The sequence below is a fragment of the Nestor notabilis genome, unplaced genomic scaffold (genome assembly GCF_000696875.1).
Source record: "Nestor notabilis isolate BGI_N333 unplaced genomic scaffold, ASM69687v1 scaffold10514, whole genome shotgun sequence".
Lineage (NCBI taxonomy): Eukaryota > Metazoa > Chordata > Aves > Psittaciformes > Psittacidae > Nestor > Nestor notabilis.
The window spans coordinates 14,191-33,496 of NW_009925164.1; the positions used below are offsets into that span (position 1 = coordinate 14,191).

The window sequence follows — 19,306 nt, forward strand, 5'->3', positions numbered from 1 at the left end:
CCCTCCTGACTGCCCGTGCTGTGTGCAGAAGGGAAGGATGAGCAAATGCCCTGTAACAACAGAGAAATGTCTTTTGTAGCTGGGCCTGATAATGTCAAAAATTGAAAAAGTAAAAAAAAAAAAGAAAAAAAGGAAAAGGGAACGATAGGGAAGTGATAAAGAAGTGCGAGAGTGAGAAATTAGGTTGGTGGGTGAAAAAGGCAAGAGGGAGGCTGACACTGCACAAAACAGCACTTGAGAAGGATGTGCCAGAAATGCTGCTGGCATTACAGCTTTTTAGCAAATTTCTCTCTATACAAGTGACTTGACAGTTCAACTGTACTTTATATTTTCAAGATATTAATGAAATCCTCAAATACACACGTGGGTTTCTTAAAAGGATTATTTGCTTCTTTTTTTTCCCCCCTTCAGGAATATTTTTGGTCTTCATTCTTATCTTCTGTGGGTTTGTGGAAAAGTTCTTGGATGATTCACAGATTTTAAGAACAGAAGGAGCTGTTATGTTCCGGCTAATTTGAGTCCCTTCTTAACATAAGCCGTAGAGCATTACCGATAATCCCTGCAGCAAGCTTCTGGTTCAAGTGGAGCATGAATTTAGAAAGACATCCAGTCTTTAAATTGAGATGTTAAAAACTGGAGAATTCACAAGCCTTTAGATCAGCTTGTTCCACTTGTTGATTACATCACATATGTATGACATTAATTTCTTTAACTTCAGTTTCCAGTCTCTGCCATCTCACTGTACCATTTTCTGCTAGACAAGAAAGTCTTGTACTCTCTGAAATGACATATCCATGCAAGAGGCTGGAGGTGATTTAAAAACTTACCCTTCTGTTAGACAAATAAATAAAACTCTTCTGCAGGGTAAGGCTTACTTAAAAAGTGTCTCTCTAATAATTTGGGGGTTTGTTTCTAAAATCTTTCTAAAGTTTTGGGGTTTTTTTGTTTTTTGTTTTTTTTCTTTTTTAAACATGGGCAGGAATTAGGGAAGTATTTTGGTAACTGTTTCCTTAATGGGCATATAGGGAAATAACAGCTCTTCTCTGTTGTCAAATAGAGAGACAATGTAAATTGAGTACTTATTATTTAAATGGAGTGACAAGGTGTTGAACTTTGGAGAAAAAAAGATTAATTTAGAACCTAGCAGGTGCAATGAAATAACAGGGTGTTCCAAATACATTTATTTTCGCCACTCATAAACTTACAAACCTTTCTTTGGCATATATTCTTAGTAAATTAAAGTAGAATTCTCGTGTATGCACAAAAATACTGGTCATTTTCATGTCAAAAAAGAAGAGAAAACACAGGATCTTGATTTTCATATATATATGTATTTTCAAATACATATTTTGAAGGTCATCTTTGAAAAGCTGCTGAAAGTTTCAGCTCAAACAAAGCCAAATGATGTTATTCAATTCTCACCATGGAGTAGTCTAGACAAATAGGCGACAGAAAGTTAGTGCCCTAAACCATTGTGCCATCTGATTCCCAATTGCTCATTTTAATGGTAATGGATCTGCAATGGATCCATGCCAACCTACTACAGCTTGAGATCAGAGCCAAGAAACTGATAATATTTCATAAATAATACCCCAGGAATAAAACTTGTATCTTATTTGTAAATGTCTTGAGAACATTTTTCTTTTTGGAGGAAGATAATTTTTGTCTAACTAGAGAGACTTGTGGATTCTGGAAGTGACAGTGTTTTCCCCCTGAATTTCACATTTAAGCATGCACAAGAGCAGTTAGTAGGATCATGGCCTAGAAACCCAATTCAGTTTGCATTAGAAACAAAGACAACGTCTTCCTTGGTGTCCAACAAGGGGAAAAATCATGGCCTGTGTTTTCAGCACTCAGTCTTCATTGTAAAGGCAAAGCAATTTTTAATTTTAAGAGGTGAACTTTCACAGGGTGATTTTTCTATAAAGGGCTTTCTGTGAAGTGCTTTACAAAAGATGTTCTCTTGTTATGGAGGACAAAGTGTGGCATGGGACTCTGATGTGCGTTACCAGTGTCACACAGGAGCAATTCTTCTGGGGACGAGGCCAGAAATAGAAATCAGGTCTTCCACAATCCTTTCAGTTGCTTGCAATTGGCTCTCTCATCTAAAATAACATCTATCCTGTTTTCTACTGCAAAAACACGTGGCCTGCCCATATTGCTGAAATCAGATGGGAAAGTGCCAAGTGAAGGAGCCTTTAAGAAGTGCCCACATAAGCACTTTAAATGCTTTGCGTAGCATTGTACATTAGGCATGAAAATTACCGGTTTTGAAGCGCTCCAAGATTAATTTCAAACGCAGGCTAGAAGCTGATAATCTCACCAGCAGCACTGAGCCCTCACGGGTTTTTTTAATGGGACTTCTGATCATGGAAAGGTTTGCATGGGAAGGGACCTTAAAGTTCATACAGTTCCAACCCCCTGCCATGGGCAGGGACACCTTCCACTAGAAGGTTGCTTAAGTCTCTGTCCAAGCTGGCCTTGAATGCTGCCAGGGATGGGCCAGTCACAGTTTCTCTGGGCAACCCGTTCCAGTGCCTCACCACCCTCACAGTGAAGAACTTCCTTCTTATATCTAATCTGAACTTCCCCTATTTGAGCTTTAACCCATTACCTCTTGTTCTATCACTGCAGTCCCTGATGAAGAGTCCCTCTCCGGCATCTTTGTAGGCCCCCTTCATATACTGGAAGGCTGCTTCAGATACTTCTCCAGGCTGAACAGCCCCAATTTTCTCAGCCCATCTTCATATTGGAGGTGCTCCAGCCCCCCAGTCATCCTCATGGTGATAAAAGGTTATCTTGTAGTTTGCAGACCAGTGCAGTTTTGAGCTCCATGACAAGAAAACCTCCTGTCATTCTCCTGGGATCTTTACCAAATGTTAGGAACAACAGTGACAATGGGCTAAAGGCTGGTAGCTCTTCATGAAAAACAACAGTCATGTTATATGAGTAATCATGTCATTAAAAGGCAAGTGTTGGATATAGATTTCGGTGAAACCATAATGGAAAGAAAGAGAACATAATTTATATTGTGCACTACACGTTTGGGCTAAGATCCTACAAAGACTCATGTGGACACATCCACACAATATCAAACAAGACCAAGTCATTATATTGAACTATTTAGGACTGCACATTATACTCAAATGTGAGCATTAATCCCTCGAGACAGAGGCTATATTTGTTTAGCGTATCAATGCCCCAGAAAATTCTAGTACAAAATAAAGACAGATTGTTCTGCTTCCAAAGGCCTCGATTAAAGTGCTGACATCACAGAGTGAACCGGTCCCCTTAAAATCAAGGGGAATTTTGTTGCTAACTTCAACAGATCTCAGACCTGGAATCTAAGAAACTTTGAAGAAAGTCCAAATCTTTCAGATGTAGAGAAAAGCAGGGGAAAACCCATATCCTCTGAGAGATCTGTGCAGAAACATACAAGCAAAATCGAAGCTTCATGTGCATAGATATTCTCTTTTAAGTACCAAGCAATCTAGAATGCAAGTTTAACTTAGGTCTGTTTATTGTAGCATAGTTGTGGCTCATTAGCAGTCATGAACTGTTTTATGCAAAACATTGCAATACTCCCAGTTGAGAAGGGGAAAGGGCTGACTGAAAATAAAAGATGCCTAAACCTTTCAAAATACTTGGGAAATTAAATCATTGCTTTCTTCAAAGTGAGTGGTAAAAGACAAAACCTTACAGTTGTTTTTCATTCTGTTTGGGAGCATGGGCACGATTCTTGATGAAGCCTGTTGATTTAATTGATATATACCTGCCTGCTGCTGAGCAGCAGTGTGAGACTTGGGGGAATTATCTGCCACCAGATGTCTTGAAGGATGTTTTTTTAAACAGCTCAAACCGAAGTTATAGTAGTTTGATGCAGAAATTATGAGTGAAGTTCTTTGATTCATTACGCAAGAGAGTTACAGTGATCCCTTACATCCAGCTTTCATAGTCTTTGTAAAAAATTGCTTATATTAGTTTAAAAATTAGTTTCACAATTACCATAGTTACAGAAATCCAAGCACCAGGTTCTTGAAAAACAAGTGCTAAAGAGTTGTGGTTGTTGACAGTAGTGACTTTCTCCTTGACTCTGTGGATAAAAAGAAATAGCATCTTTCATTGACTCCTATACACCTACTTGCACATTTTTGGCCCCATGCTTTCAGTGAGGAACCCTGGAGGCTGTTTTCTTTCACAGAACCTGTTAAAGGAGGTAGCATCTTCTGTTGGTGTTCTGTAAGCCTTACTGCAAAGGGAGAAAAGAACTATTTTGGCTATAATAAAAGGGAAATTGGACAATATTATGCCCCTAAACACATGAAAGAAACTGGGAGGGAAAAAGGAGCTGCCTACCATATTATCCTTTAGATTTCATATAAGACATAAAGAAAAATTGTATTCCCTTGTCTCTAAGGAGGCCAGAAATCTAGCAACACTCTTTGCTGTTCTGGCCCTTCCCTAAACAGGGTTTGAAGAAGCAGTATCACAAGTTGCTCTTCATGTGTTTTAATACTGCTGGAAACAGTGTACACTGCTGCTTCCCCTGGGGTAGCAGAGCAAGTGTATGCTTTGCGTAACAGCATAAACTTTCAAGCCAAAGGAGACATTTATGGTATTCTAGTTCTGCATAAAAAGAGCAAGGATGGCTTGTTCTTATCAGGACGTGAGCCTAGATTTCATTTTTAGCAGCTGGAGTGTTCAATTCTGAGTGCCAGGCTCTTTAGTATATGAGAGGGAGAAACGTCACATTTCTTTTTTCATGCAACACATTGAGCTTTAAGCTCTTGGTGATAAATAGGGGTGGCAAGAGGCCCGTATTGATCTAACATCTGTCCACTGTCTCTTCTGAGAAATGGAAAGGAGACCTGTGGGATGCCAAATGAACCACCCAGAAGTGAGGATCCCTCCCCAAGTAAACATGTACATCAACTTCATGTCATGGAGGAACGTGTCTCAACATCTAGACTAGAGCTGTCCTCAGAAGTCTTAAAAACTGGAAGCAGTAGAAAATCCATCCCATCCTATAGTATGTTATTCCAGATGTTAATTATCCTCAGTCATGGGGACGGAAGTTGGTGCTGGGAGGTTGTGCCCAGTAGACCAAGCTTAGCCCCAAGGAAAGTTCTTCTACAACCATGTCAAGTGGTTTGTAAGAATCACAAGTACTTTTGAGCATCCAGACAGCTAGCAGCTGGAAAACACTGTTAGCAGCTGCAGAATAGCAACGGCCCATGGTATTACTGCCAAATCCTTTCTGAGTGTTGCCTAATCAACTAGCTGAGCCTGTTCATGAGCAGAATTGGAGACTAAAGTAGATAAGCCCTAACACAAAAGCTGTTTGAATAGGAGATACGTACTGAGTTGTTAGATGGTGAAGATAAATTGGGTGATATTCAGAGTTCCTGGTGGTTGCTTTTTAATAGAAGAATTTTTTGGGCTACAGAGTAGTCAGAAAATTACCAGTCTAAGCATCTGCACCTAAAGTGAAGCATTACATGTGTTCAGTAACTAGCAATGCTTTTCTTTGCTATCATGAATGTAGTGGCAGTTTTCTTCCCCCAAATCAATGAGAGAAACTGTGTTACAGGCACCAGCCAGAAAGAAAAGACACTAAAATAATTTGCTTTAGAGCCTAATAGCTTTCATGTAACACTTTGCTTTATGACTTAATTATCTGTTGCTGTCAAGGTATCTTTGTAGTACGACATTTAAATTAAGTTTGTGTATGGTTGAAACTCATTTAGAACCAAACTGCAGTGAACTTTCCTCATTCCTCTGAGAGCTTGTGTAAGGCAAAACTGCTGCAGACTCCAAAAAACCACATGGGAGTAGGGTCAGTCCTCCTACCCCAAATCCACTTGACCAGTACAGTAACCTAATGCTACAATCTATACAGTTGGCAATGTAAGTGTTCTCTGTGTTCTCTCTGGTTACAAAAAGTACTTAAAAGCATCTAATGAAAGTCTAATGCCTGAGCGCTTCTGAGGACTGGGGTCTTGCTCTCCTCTGTGCAGTGCATCGTGATGTTACCCAAGGAAACTATAGCTTTGTATTTCCCTTCACTATATACCATGTCTTTAAGGTTTAAAATAGTTTTTTAGATAGATGTTGTTGTTGATTTCTAATACTGGGTTGCTTAAGGTATAATTACTTCCTCTTTTAGACAAATCACCAACACATTGAATTTCTTTATTATATTGATTTTCTTCTGCTAAACCAATTCTGAAGTCCTTAAAATAGATTAAATTATCCTTTTTTACATGGATAGCTGAAGCGGGCGTTTGTTTCCAGTGTTTTCTCCAAAACAAAGGTATTTGCATCCCCTCTCAAAAGACTTTGAAAGCAATTTGTAGTTTATTATTTCTGCCGTACTTTTTATGTTGTTAGGGAATATTGAGCAATGGAAGTGGTCAGTGACAATTTATCCATCACATGGTGCTATTATTACCAGAGCAAGAGCAAAAAAATGGTTGCAGAACTGGTCCACACATTTTCTTTTGCTTAATCCCCAGTTATGTGATCCATATGGATGAGGCAAATCATGTAGATGTAATGTTATCTTGTGAAGGAGTCATAAACATGATGTTCCGAGCATTTGGGCACTGTGAAGATGAAACTCTGTGATCTTAATAATATACAAGAGTATCTCCTGCCACTGCAGTTTTCCAGGGAAGCAGTTCTAGGGTTTCAGATGATCACTCCATCACTTTGAAGTGTGTTGGAGAGATCCCACTCACTTTGTTGAAATCTAGGAAACTGGCACTTCATTCAAGCTGGTATAAGATAAAATCTGGTAGAGTTATGAAACGAACTCAGGCTTTCCATAATTTTTTAGTATAAGCTGGAAGGAAGACTAGAAAGTACCAAAATCCATGAGTTAGGGTGATACAGTAGGCAATTCAGTGTTTGTGTCAATGTTTCTGAGTGAGAAGGGGAAGGGCTGTTGTGAAGAATGACAGCTGATCTGAGACGTGTAAAAGTCACTGGTAACATGTTTCAGTTGTGTCTAAGTGAGATGCTGTGCTGCTTTCCACCCAGAAAGAGCAAACTGTGTGAAGGACAATCATTACATGCCAGACTCTCTGTTGGCCCTCTTTCATTTCAGTGAGGTGACATGAAATTTTGCTTCGTGTGTCAGCCCTAACTTATGTCAAACTTGCTGGTGAACTGAAGAAGAAGGAAAAAGTCTTAGGTTTGGTTTCTGAACGGCTTGGAATGGAGCAATAATGCTGAATGTTGCATGGTCTGAGCACAGGAGGGTGGAAGGAGGGGGGCAAGGAAAGCAGCAAGGAAGAAAAGACAGATGTAGCTTTCTGTTTTGTGCACAGTCCAGACATTAAATGGAGAAAGATACCTTAATTCAAAAGAACAGTTTTACCTATGGGATCAGCAAAGCAAAATATAAGGAGCTTGTTCAGCTGCACAGGGCTCTGATTGTAATGAGAGCGTCTTTTGTGGCAGGCGAGCGATGCTGGTATTGATGGACAACTTCAGCTTTGTCTTGTGTTGGGGAGGGAGGGTGAGGAATTTCTTGCTGATTTGTTTGCAGATTGCTGTGTCCCCAGGAGAAAACAGGCTGTGAATTTTGAATCTCCAAGGCTTCTTTCACCCATGGTGCCACTAGCATGCACTCGAGCATCTAATTTCAAGCTCTAAGTGCAGCAGAAGGGCTGCCTCCTGGGGCTCAGCCCCTGCTTCCCTCTTTCAGAGTCAGCACAAGCAGCACTTTGAGATAAGGAACTTTTCTAGCTCTCACTGTGCCATCTGCAGCAGCACTTTGCTTTTGAATGCATTCTTGCATTCTATGTGCAATTTGCCTTCATGTTATTAGATGGCAGTAACTGGCTGTGTAGTGGCTGATGGTTAACTTCTTGTTTTCTTTGTGCAAATTTGCATTACAATTAAGGAATCTACTTTAAAGGATTGCAAACAGCAGTTACTGAAATTTTAGCTGGCTCTCTCAAGTCATTTGATAGCAAAATAGAGCAGGTTGGCTACAAGCAACAATAAACAGCATCACAGGAGCTTAAGAAATCCATTTATCTCTGCATTGGCTATGCCAGCTGTACGTGGTCAGATGAACCCCCCTCACTGAATTAACTTTGTTGTCAGTTATTTGGCCCTTCACTCAGATTCTGGCACCAGTGAGTAGCATCTGCACCGTGTGGAAATGTTTTGGCAATTAAAAGCCAATTAAATTTGGCTTGTTGCCCTGTTCCATCCTTCTTATGATGTCCAAGGAGAAGCCTTATGACTGAAATATTTAGCATCTGTGAAAAAAACATAAAGGGTGTCTTGATTTTTCTGAGTCTGGGGTCTGCTCTTCTCTGCACTGAAGGTCCCTTGAAGAATGAAACTTCAAGGGACATTTGCACCATAAAACTTGTTCACAGAAAAAAGAGTAAATAACAAAAGTGCTTCTAAATCATGTACGGGTTTATTACCATTGAGTGACTGGTAGTAATAAAACCCCTGTGCACTCAAGTGTTTGAGCACTGTCAAGTAAGATTAACCAAATTAATGAAATAGAATTAACAAGGAAGTAACAGGGCTGGTGCCTTCATCCACAGCCATCTTTACCCTTTCTTTCAGTTGTTTGTCTTGGCAAGACTTCTCCAATGAGATATGAAACTATCACTTACTCATTTTAAAACTGTTATCAATGAGATCTGCAGATAAAAGCAGTCGAGCAGATGGAAAACATAAAACAATGACTTTCTAGAAACAGTTCTTTGTGTAATGTTGTCCTTCCTTTCATTTGCTCATTAAGGACTGTGGTATGTATATTGATGAGGTTTATGGCCACCATTATAGATGTATCTTTGTGTCTCACAGACTTCTAATGAAGTCATTGTAGGTCTTCTCTGAGAAATATAACTATTCCTGTCTAGTAGGTAGGTGCTGTCACACCATGTCAAACTCACTTGCCCAAGTTGTCCTAAGAAAGATGTGACATATAACAGGTTGGATCCTAGCACAGCACCCAAGCTGCTGCATTCATCCTGCCTCTTTGTAAAGTTCCTACCCCAGGGGGGAAAGTGTCTTTAGATTAGGGACATTTGGGCACTTCCACAATAGATGTAGCTGTATTAGAAACATGTGGTGGTGGTTTAGCAAATGGTTGATGAATGCAACCATTACGAAAAAATATAAATGCAGTTTTCAGAATCTCAGAAAGGAACAATCAGAAAGTATTCACCTATCAGCCCATTTTTTACTTTATGATTTGTTTAAATTAAATTATTAAGGGAACCTTTAAACAGAAAGAAAGTAAATAGTATGTGGAACACCAATATCATAGGTTTTCCACATGCCATTTACTTTCTATAGAAATATACGTACCATAGAATCATGGAATGGTTTGTGTTGGAAGGGACCTTAAAGCTCATCCAGTTCCAACCCCCTGCCATGGTCAGAGACACCTTCCACTAGAGCAGGTGGCTCCAAGCCCTGTCCAACCCAGCCTTGAACACTGCCAGGGATGGGGCAGCCACAGCTTCTCTGGGCACCCTGTGCCAGCACCAAAGCACCCTTATCATCTATCCAGCTGGTGGATACAGCATGAACACTTCAGAAAACACGGTTTGGTAGATACACAGAACCTAGAGCACTGGGATTTCATCCATTGTGTACTGCCCATGTCCTAGGGTATTTGCTTGCAAGTATAAGTACTATAGCAGGATAACTTGTAAAGAGTAGACTTGCTATATCTATTTCCACTTGTATACTGGATATCTGCTTGATAATACACATTTCAGTACTGCAGAACTAAATCCTGATATCCTGGAACTCAGAGGCATTTTTACCATTTGTTTTATCCTAGAATCAGGTGTTTGGGGTTTGTGTTTTGTTTTTTTTTTATTGTTTGTTGTGTGGGGTTTGTTTCAATAGAGAATTTAGCGAGGTATTGTCTAAATAAGAATATAGCACAGTGTATTAGAAAGCTAAAAGTCATTGCTGTCAGGTAGCAAGCAGCAAATAGTTCTTAAGCAGACATTTTTAGAAGGGGTGAGGTATCAAATATGCAGCAGTTCGTGTTGGGGCTTGTTCTTTTCAGTATATCAAATAATGGATGACAAGGAGGGAGATGTAAACAGCAAGTTAATTAAATCCTTGTATGATATTGCACTAGGGAGGATAGTGTATTTCAGAGCAGATGGATTGAAATTTCTGAATGATCTGGCAAATTTCAGGAGGTGGGTGGAAGAAAAGGAAGATGAGTTGGAATTGGCAGAAATGTCAAACAGTTCACCAAGAGAGAAATTACCATCATTGAAGAAGAAACAGTGACATGGGGCAAGGGAAATGATAGGATCATATATAGCACTTTGTAGCAGCCTTTTGTCTGCATGTGTCAGAGTATTCAACCTATTAAATTAAGCATTGGAGGAGGGAAGGTTTGAGAAAGCGTTGCTACCTGGTTTCACCAGAAGGAAGAGCATAGCCGAGGATGTAAATGACATTCTGGAAATGACAGTGGATCAGCGTGAGGGAGATGGGATTAAAAGGCTGGACTTCTCTTCCTCTCTGGTAGATCAAAACTGGCATTTGAGGTCAGACCTGAGGCACAGTCCTATGATCTGCATTTCACAATGATAATGAACATGATGGGGATCAGCTTGACCAGCGTGGAGCTGCAGGACACTGATTTTATACAAGAAGTCTCCCAGGTCAAGTTTTGCTGTGTCTCCCTAGAATGACAAGACCGGTCACATATAGTGGGGTTTCTCTGTGTGTACATGAAGCAACTTCAGGGAGCCTGGACTAGGAACTGATATTGGACCTGGAGGAAAAGCTACTTTGCCTTAGACCCTCTCTCTGTGACAGATGTATTCTATATTCTCAGAAACTTAAGAAAAGTAAGGGTGCGAAAGGAATTATATATCTGAAGTACTTAAACACTAGTCCCCTCTCTCTGTCTCTCAACAAGTCACTTGCTCATCTGTCTCGTTCAGTGTCACCTGTTCTCTCTCAGCATCTCAAAACTCATAGAAATGCTAAAAATAAGACTGTTATCATGGGTAATTTTACAGCCCATAGAAAGGTAAGAATTTGAAGGAATTTAAAAATGCAAGGTATGAAAAGTTCTTTGTTTTGAATAAAAGGGCTGTACAGAGGCATCTTTGTGTGTCTAGAAAGGTAATAATAATGACACTACCACCTACGAATAATAAGGCCATTATATAGAACTTCGGCAGGACTGAAATTGGGACACTGCAGACAATAATGTGCTGTTCACTCTTGAAACTTGAAATAAGAAGTTGGAGCATATTCAGATGAAAACAATGAAGAAGTCAAGATGGTCAGGGCTGCACTGAGCTCGCTATGATGTACTGCACTATATTCTCTGGTAGCTTGATATGGTTCTGCCCATGCAGACTCATCTATAGGCTTATGTTGACTTCAGAAATTCTTTCTCCAAGTTGGGTGATGTCATGCTTAATCTGCTGTTTTACTGCAATTGTGTAGGGCTCAGTCTAGCATTCAGCACATATTCTTTCTTTCCATTTTGGCCTTGCCAGTTTTCTATATCCCTTTCCAGATAAGAGACTGTCTGCCTAAGAAAATCAGCTTGCCTGACCATCACTGAACATCTGGAAGCCATCTGAAGTTACCTTATCATTATCTTGCAGACCTCACTCCTCAAATGTCAGAGCAATATGTAGAGAATTTCTTTCTAGGCTTCCTGGCAGCTAAGTTCAGGCAAAGATATGTTGTAGACCCCCAAACCAGTAATGACTTACTTCATGAAGCTGCCCTGAAGGAAACCTACTACTATAGGCACATATATAGGATATGGGGCTTATGGAGAACATCTTTCCTTAAAGGAACTGTAGCTGTGAGAGACATTTCCTTACAAAGAGAATTTTCCAGAGAAAGGTGGGCTTGTGACTGGACTAAGTCACTTTGCTTACCTAATGTACACCCTGAGGTAGAAAAGAGTCAGCAGTGAGACTTCACAATTTTTCTCGAGGGCTTGTTATGTTTTAGGTAGCATATTTGTGCTTAGGTTTACTACATATGGAGGATCCCATTTTATTGCAGGATTAACTACTTCATTTCAACAGCAGAATTTGTTGTGAGATTTTCCCCTCTTTGTTTGTTCTTCTTTTTCTCTTCATTTTATGTTCTTCATCTTCACTTAAATCCATTGAAAAAGCCTGAGCGGACTGCCTTTGGAGGAGATCATGATTTGCCTGACCTTGTCTTCAGAGTAATCTGCTGCCAGCTATATCTTCCAGCACTCTAGCCACCTGCTTCTCTCCTCCACTTTTTTTTCTGCAGATACCTAGCTAGGATTTTAATTTCTGCACTTGTCATCCTTGGGATTTGTCAGCAGGTGCCAGCTTCCCTGAGTCCTAAACTCCCATGTAGACTTTTTTACGTAACTTGAAAATTCCCAAACCCTGGCAGAGGGATCTGCATTAGACCTCCAGTGCTGGTTAATTTGTAATAATTAGTGGTGTGAAAAACTCGAATCAGCATCCGAAATCTGCAGTCCAGTTGCATCAGTGTGCTTCAATATGCTTCATTTGCTTCAGGTATCCCATAGTATGCTGAGATACTGATGCTGCTGGTATTTCCACTGACCTGAGGACATGGAGTAACCTGTCTTACTGTGTATAATACACCTGGTGAGGAAGAGGGCTAAGTACTAATATCAGCAGTACTTGTGAGAAGAACCTATACCGTCTGTTAGATGGCAACTCTGAGGTGAACGCCAAAGGAAACAGTATAGGCAAGAAAAAGCTTCTTGCAAATATTAGAGACCAAAGCTCAGATATAGAAGTGGGTTGCTTGAAAGCAAAATACTGTTTGTAGTGCAGTGAGATGAGTAGATTACTGTGCCAATGTATGAGCTGTGGAGAAACATTGCCAACGCATTCAACCTAATTGTGGTTGCTGGTCTGCAGCATCTTATCAGTTAATGTTGTAACAGGCTGAGTTTTAAAAAGGTGGGTTACAATAGGTAGTGCAGTCATTACAAATACTCTTCTTTTTTGTTTTACTTTATTAGCTGAGGCAAAATTAATGAGACAAGTTTACAGAGAGGCACAAAATAGATGCTGTAGTTGGTAAGGAAGTGGAAAATTTGATTTCCTTTTATACTATAAAATTAGACTGTGTGATCTTTAATCAAAGGAATACATTTTGGAAACATTTTATAAAAATGGAAATAAAAAAGTTGCCATGGAGAAGAATTAATACAACATTAATTAAGAGTATTGACCCAAGACTTTGGTACAGAAAGTACATGTACTTTCAGAGTACAAAGTTGTCTAAATGCATAATTATACTCGATGGTTTTACAGACCTTTTTAGTGGAGTGAGTGGTCTAAACTTCAGGCTTCCCTCCTGTTATACTCAGCAATGAGTAATAAGTAATTTTATTAAATTCTGAGAAAAATTAACTTGATCTGAGAGTTCGAAGGAAAAAATGTGAATAATAAATCAGAAATGAAACTCAAACAGTTAAAAAAAGATGGGGTCTCCTAATGAAATCTAAATTAGAATCAGAACCCTTTGCAATCTTGCGCAAAATAGTATATGAAGTTAATTGGACCCACTGGGTTTTGCAAGCTTTCTTGTCTTAAGGGACTGCCATTTTCTTTAATGAAAACATCATCCTTCACAATGTCAGGAGAACACATGGGAATCTCTGATCTCACATGCTATCTGTCACATATTGTTACACTTTTAAACCTTGAAAGCCATTTTAATTTTGGAAATCCATATGAACCAAGGACGGTGTGCTTTGTTCAGTGCTGGTTCTTCATCTGCAAAAGGCTGTCGGTACTGAAATGCTGTCAATAATCACAAGACCTCTGGAAAAATAGTGTCAAAGTGTATATTTATTAATTGAGGCTTTAATAATGACACGAAGTGTCATATGTTGACTTCAAAAGATTAAGCAGCTGTCTTGATTTTTTCTGTGGAAGATACTTTAAACACTTTGATAGCAGTAGGCACAGCTTCTTTGAGAAACAGAAGTGTGTAATTTGTTGTAGCTAGGTTTTTACTAAAAGCTGTGAATTGAGGCTTGGGCTCCAAAGTGGTCTAGAACAGTTCTTTAGTCAGTTTTGCTTTCTGCAAGCCTACCATATGAAAGATTGCCTCTGATGCAAGTTTCAGAATTGGATGGTTTCCAGTAACTCTTTGCTTACATGTATAATCCTAGAGCCCTGAAGAACAGTCATGTGTCAGGAAGCCACCCTGATACGCAGAGTCACACAGCAGAGACTATCCAACTTGAACTAGAAGAATAGGAGGCAACAGATGGATACAATCAGACAGCAAAATTTAGGCAGTACTCGGCCAGAATATGACTGAGCAACAGCAAGCCCATCAGCAGCTTATCTACTGTCAACTTGTGGTTTATTGCGGGTTTTTTAGGTATCAGGGGAAAGAGAAGTCTTAAGAAGGAATTTTAAGGGAGATAATGAAATAGCTCTGCAGATGTTCACAGAGATTTCCTCCCAGGCATGAAGGGCAGTGTAGGAGGAACATGAAGGCACTTGTTTGAATATTTATCATGTGCAGGTGGAGGCTGGTATTGTGGGTTATCAGAGGGAGGTGATAGCATCTCTCTGGTGCATAAGAGTTGCAGCAGCATAAGAATGTAAGGAGACCATTTCAGCCATCAGTCAATTCCTTGGAGTTCTTAGGCTATATCCCTCATGGCAGTACTGAACTTTGGTTTTGGTAGGACAAGTTAAAGAAAAGAATGAGCATGGGAGGGGGGTTATTTAGTTGATTTTACTGTGATTTTGGAGAACTTTGACCAAAACCTATTGACATGGGCTTCTCATGGGGAATCAGGAGAAGGATTCAGCTCCAGCTGTAGGTGTCTGTGTGAGCTAAGTATCAAATCTCCAGCTATCTCAGTGGATATCTAGGTCTGGATTCAGGTACCTTTGGCTAGGTGTCTGGTGCCCCTTCAGTTCTGCTTGGCCTTCAGCTGCTGCTCCAGGGGAATGCTGATCAATATGGTCCTGTTGGATTAAGTCACTACAGTCAGTAGACATAGAGAGCAATTCGTCACATCCTGAAGCTCTTTACATTAACTGTATTGATTGCATCTCTTTTGACTGTTTTGGGGATTAGTATGCTCATACAAAGATACCTACATCTGAGTCATAGTAACAAACTGAATACTGCTCCAGGGATATAAAATACCATACTTGTGGGTGAAATCCTTACTCTGTTGACATGGGTAAGATTTAACTTCCATCAGAGTAGGACTTCACTTTCTGTGCTCTGTGCAGTACTTTGTACCCAAGCACTTTGCTCAGCTTGCAAATGCTGATACTTCTTTAATTAAAATTTCCTACAAGCTCTTAAGTTAACTCCTCTATCCATCTGTTATCCCACTAATATCCCAGATAATGTCTCACAGTAGCTCCCAAAGAGCCTGGGGGGAAAAAGTAACATCAGCATTTACAGTTGGGTAGTGAAGTACAATATAAGCATTAAACTTTTCTAAAGGCACCTACAAGTAAAGCATAGCACTGAGGCTCAAGTGCAACGGAGGTGTGAGCATACATCACACCGTACATCACTATGCAGTGCCTTATGGAAAATAGTAACTTAAACTTAAACAGAGGAAGTTCAGGTTAGATATAAGGAAGAAGTTCTTTACTGTGAGGGTGGTGAGGCACTGGAATGGGTTGCCCAAAGTGGTAAATGCTCCATCCCTGGCAGTGTTCCAGGCCAGGCTGGACAGAGCTTTGGGCAACATGGTCTAGTGTGAAGCATCCCTGCCCATGACAGGGGGGTTGGAACTAGATGATCTTAAGGTCCCTGCCAACCCAAACCATTATGTGATTCTATAACTTGGGTCTCAAAAGCAGTACAGCTGCCTGTGTTCCTGAAACAGTGTCCCTTGGTTTAGAGACAGCCCCATGTTAGTGCAGTTTCATTTCCCAGCATTGGAACAAGCTGTCTGGGTGCTTGCTGGGGTATTTCTGTACCCCAGAATGTAGAATGTGAGTGTGATTTAAATAGACAATATATTCACCAGCTATCTGTAAGATGCTTTTTAATAATGTGCTCTGCTATTTTTTTTGGTGATATATCCTGTTTTGAGGAGCTTTTTTCCTGTTTGTGAGCTAAGAAATTGTGCCAGAATAACTGAGAGCACTCCAAAGACTGGAAATGAATATATGTGAAAGAACAGCTCGTTACTTGAATAAGTTTGCCTGAAGGGGGACTTTCTAAACTTTTAGTAAAATTCCATTCCCTTCCTTCATGTTAATTAAATTAAAGCTGGGGAATAGGGGAGCACAGCGTGGCAGTGTGATATTTCTGGGGCACAACTCAAGAAACAAAAAGTCATCTTTTAACCCCCTTGGGTTGTCTGTCTTTTTATTGAACGCAGTGAGATTTCATGTGCAATAATGAACCAGTTTTATGCAAAACTTTCCAGTACTACCAAAAGATATCAGGAACATGTTGACAGGAAGCAAAAGTTGTGCAATCTCTGCAAAAGTCCATGACTCAATCTCTGCTCTGTTCGTCGCTGCGCTGTTTGATACAGCATCAGAAGGTTCCTTTCTTCCACTGACTTGAATAAAAGAAGGATCGATTCCTAAATGAGTATTGCCATTAAGGCATCAGAGCCACATTTTTGTTAGTTATAAATTATCCCCATAGTAAAATGGGATTAAATAGTGCGTGTTTATGACATCCAACAAAATCTTCCAGGGAGATCATGTTATCCTTGGAATGAGTCTTTCCGGGCAGTCTTGTAGAGTGGGTTAACACAGTAGCAATATTTCTCCAGCTTTTTCCCCATTTCTCTTTCTGACACTTGGAAGTGGTGACTTCTGGCTGTTCTGTACTGGACCACATGCAGGCACAGCAGGAGGCTCTTGGCTTCTCTGACTGCATTTGCTGTCCAAACAACTGTTCCTCACTCCCTCAGAGGAAGACACAGTGGGCAGATAGAAATATTTTGCAGGCCAGATGGGGCTAATGGGCCACAAACTGGAGCAATCTGACCAAAACACATATTTAATTGAAGGTTGTTTCTTGCATTTCTGACATAGAATTATGCACCATGCTTGAGTGGTTTGTGGTGACCAGATGTAGTTTTGCATGTTTCAGCTCTGATGCTGTCAGTGGTATTCAGTGGCACACAGGCTTTCCAGGAATTGCTTAGTCCTTTTGAGATAAACATACATACTTCAGATAGTCCTTGAGTAGGCTTAAGTGTAGTCCTGCTAAGTGGCAACCCAACAGTATATAACTATTGTCACATCCACTGTAGTAATTTCTGGCAAAATCTTGCTAGTTTGTTTTATATTGTTTGCTCGTGTTTTTCACCCGAAATGTTGGCTTTAAGTTTGTATATCCAAATGAAAGTTAGTGCTGCTTGTGCAAAATGCAAGGAATTTCCTTCACAGGCCTGTGCTTATGCCCTTCATACCATTAGGAGTGATTCTCCAGATTTCACCAGCTAGGCAGGATCTGATGAGGGTAGCACATGGATAACAGGTATGCCAGGAATGACAGTGGACTTTACTTGCTGCTGTTTGTTATCTAGCTGTTTTTCTTTTTACACTGCACTGATATCCCAAAATTAGATCTCTGTGGAGATACGCATCCGAGACCCATAACGTTTGTGGACTTCTCTCAAAATGTCCCCTGGACCAGAATCGTTTCAGAGTAATGACCTGCTTCTCTACATTTCTCCTGTTGCTTATTTAAATACGAGATACTGCTTTACTTCCTCAGTTGAATGACAGTGCAACATTCAAAAGATCTCCTAAATGAGTGACTCCAGCAGTGGCATCATTTCATTATTGGAAAATAAAACTCGTGTTAAGCAAATAGGGTATAAAGTGTCATGTAACAGGAAATATTTAATGAGAAGATACTTAACATTCTGTTTGTATTGTATGCACATGTCCAGTTAAGTTTTTCTTGGCCCCATTGTGCAGAAGAACTAATCTGACCTAAGTAAGGAGTGAATTTGTTTTTCAAGTGTTCTCATCATGTTGGAAGTAACATACCTGATGTTGAAAAGCTTTGCGAATCTCCAAGAATATGCTGTAGTAACGCCAGGATATAAAGACAGAAATAATAATGAGCATACTTAGGCTGCAGTTTGCTTAGTTAGAAATATCACGGATGAATTCTGGTTGCTTAAAGACAACTACTGCAGCTCTCCCGGTACCTCCTGTTGATGCTGTGGCTGGCCCAGTGTCTCCTTCCTTTCTTTCCAGGTAGGACACCTAGAGCCGCAAAAGGATTTTATAAGATAGGGCATAGTTAAGGGTCAGCCTTTTTGCCTCCAGATCCATGAGAAAGTAGGTACTTATAAGGCACTGTAGAAGAAGGAGACTAGTATATGCAGCATCTAGAGGTCAGCGATAACAGAGGTCTGGAAGAAATTTCCTAGATAGGACCATATTGGCCCAAGACACCCAAACAAGAAGTTTTGACTAGTAAGATGCCAAGGGTCAGACCACAAAACTAAATGAAATGAGATCAGACTGGGATCTTGAATTGTGGCTAAGATCCAGCCCACAAAAAGAAAGAATCAATGAGGACTGGAAGACTTTGTCTGGGGAAAGAGACATCTCTGCCTTTAATTCTCTGACTGATGTGATAAAGGAGAAGCTTATGCCCTTTCATTGGATGTAGTTGTGTAATAGTACCAGTATATGTGTATATAAAACTAATATATGTTGGAGCTTTCTTGTGCTGTCTGGTCAGACGTTGATCTCAATCAGCCTAGCTGCAAGCAAATACCTGGTCACTGAGCTGCTGGGCACTGGTCCCAACACACTTTGCTGTATTCACCAGTTACCTAAATTGTGGTAATCCAGTGAGCCACTTGTACACAGAATGGACCTTGACTAAATGTACTGTTCCAGAAATGGGTTGGAAATGGGGCTCAGTCTCCTAAATGATCTTTAAAAAGGCGGACAAAATTGTTACAATAATGAGAGGCATGAGTCAAAATTTTTGGACCTGAAATGAAGGAGTAGATGTTAATTTGTTCCTCTTGCACATTGCAGGACAGGTATGTGTCACTTCTTATTTATTCCCTGGGTGCCTTTGAAAAGCATTATAAGAAGCCAGGAGAAATAGATTTTTTTAACCCTTTGTCCATCTCAGCTGCTTCTGATGTTCAAGAGGTGAACCTCTTAGGCAGGAGTAGCCACACTCTTGTTCTTCCTCCGTATGAGCCACCAAGTTGTTATTGTTTCCAGTGCAGCACTTTCTTTGTCCTTTAATACTAGACACAAAGGGCAGTTATAATTTAGTCACCTCCACTTGTTTGATTAAAAAATTC

At 40.1% G+C, this 19,306-nt stretch overlaps 1 protein-coding gene across 1 annotated transcript in view; it reads left to right on the forward strand.

Moving 5' to 3' along the window:
- Positions 1 to 19,306, forward strand: part of LOC104404486 (NADPH oxidase 4-like) — a gene marked incomplete at its 5' end in the record, with an annotated part of 35,303 nt that overhangs the window by 4,254 nt on the left and 11,743 nt on the right. The window lies entirely within an intron of this gene.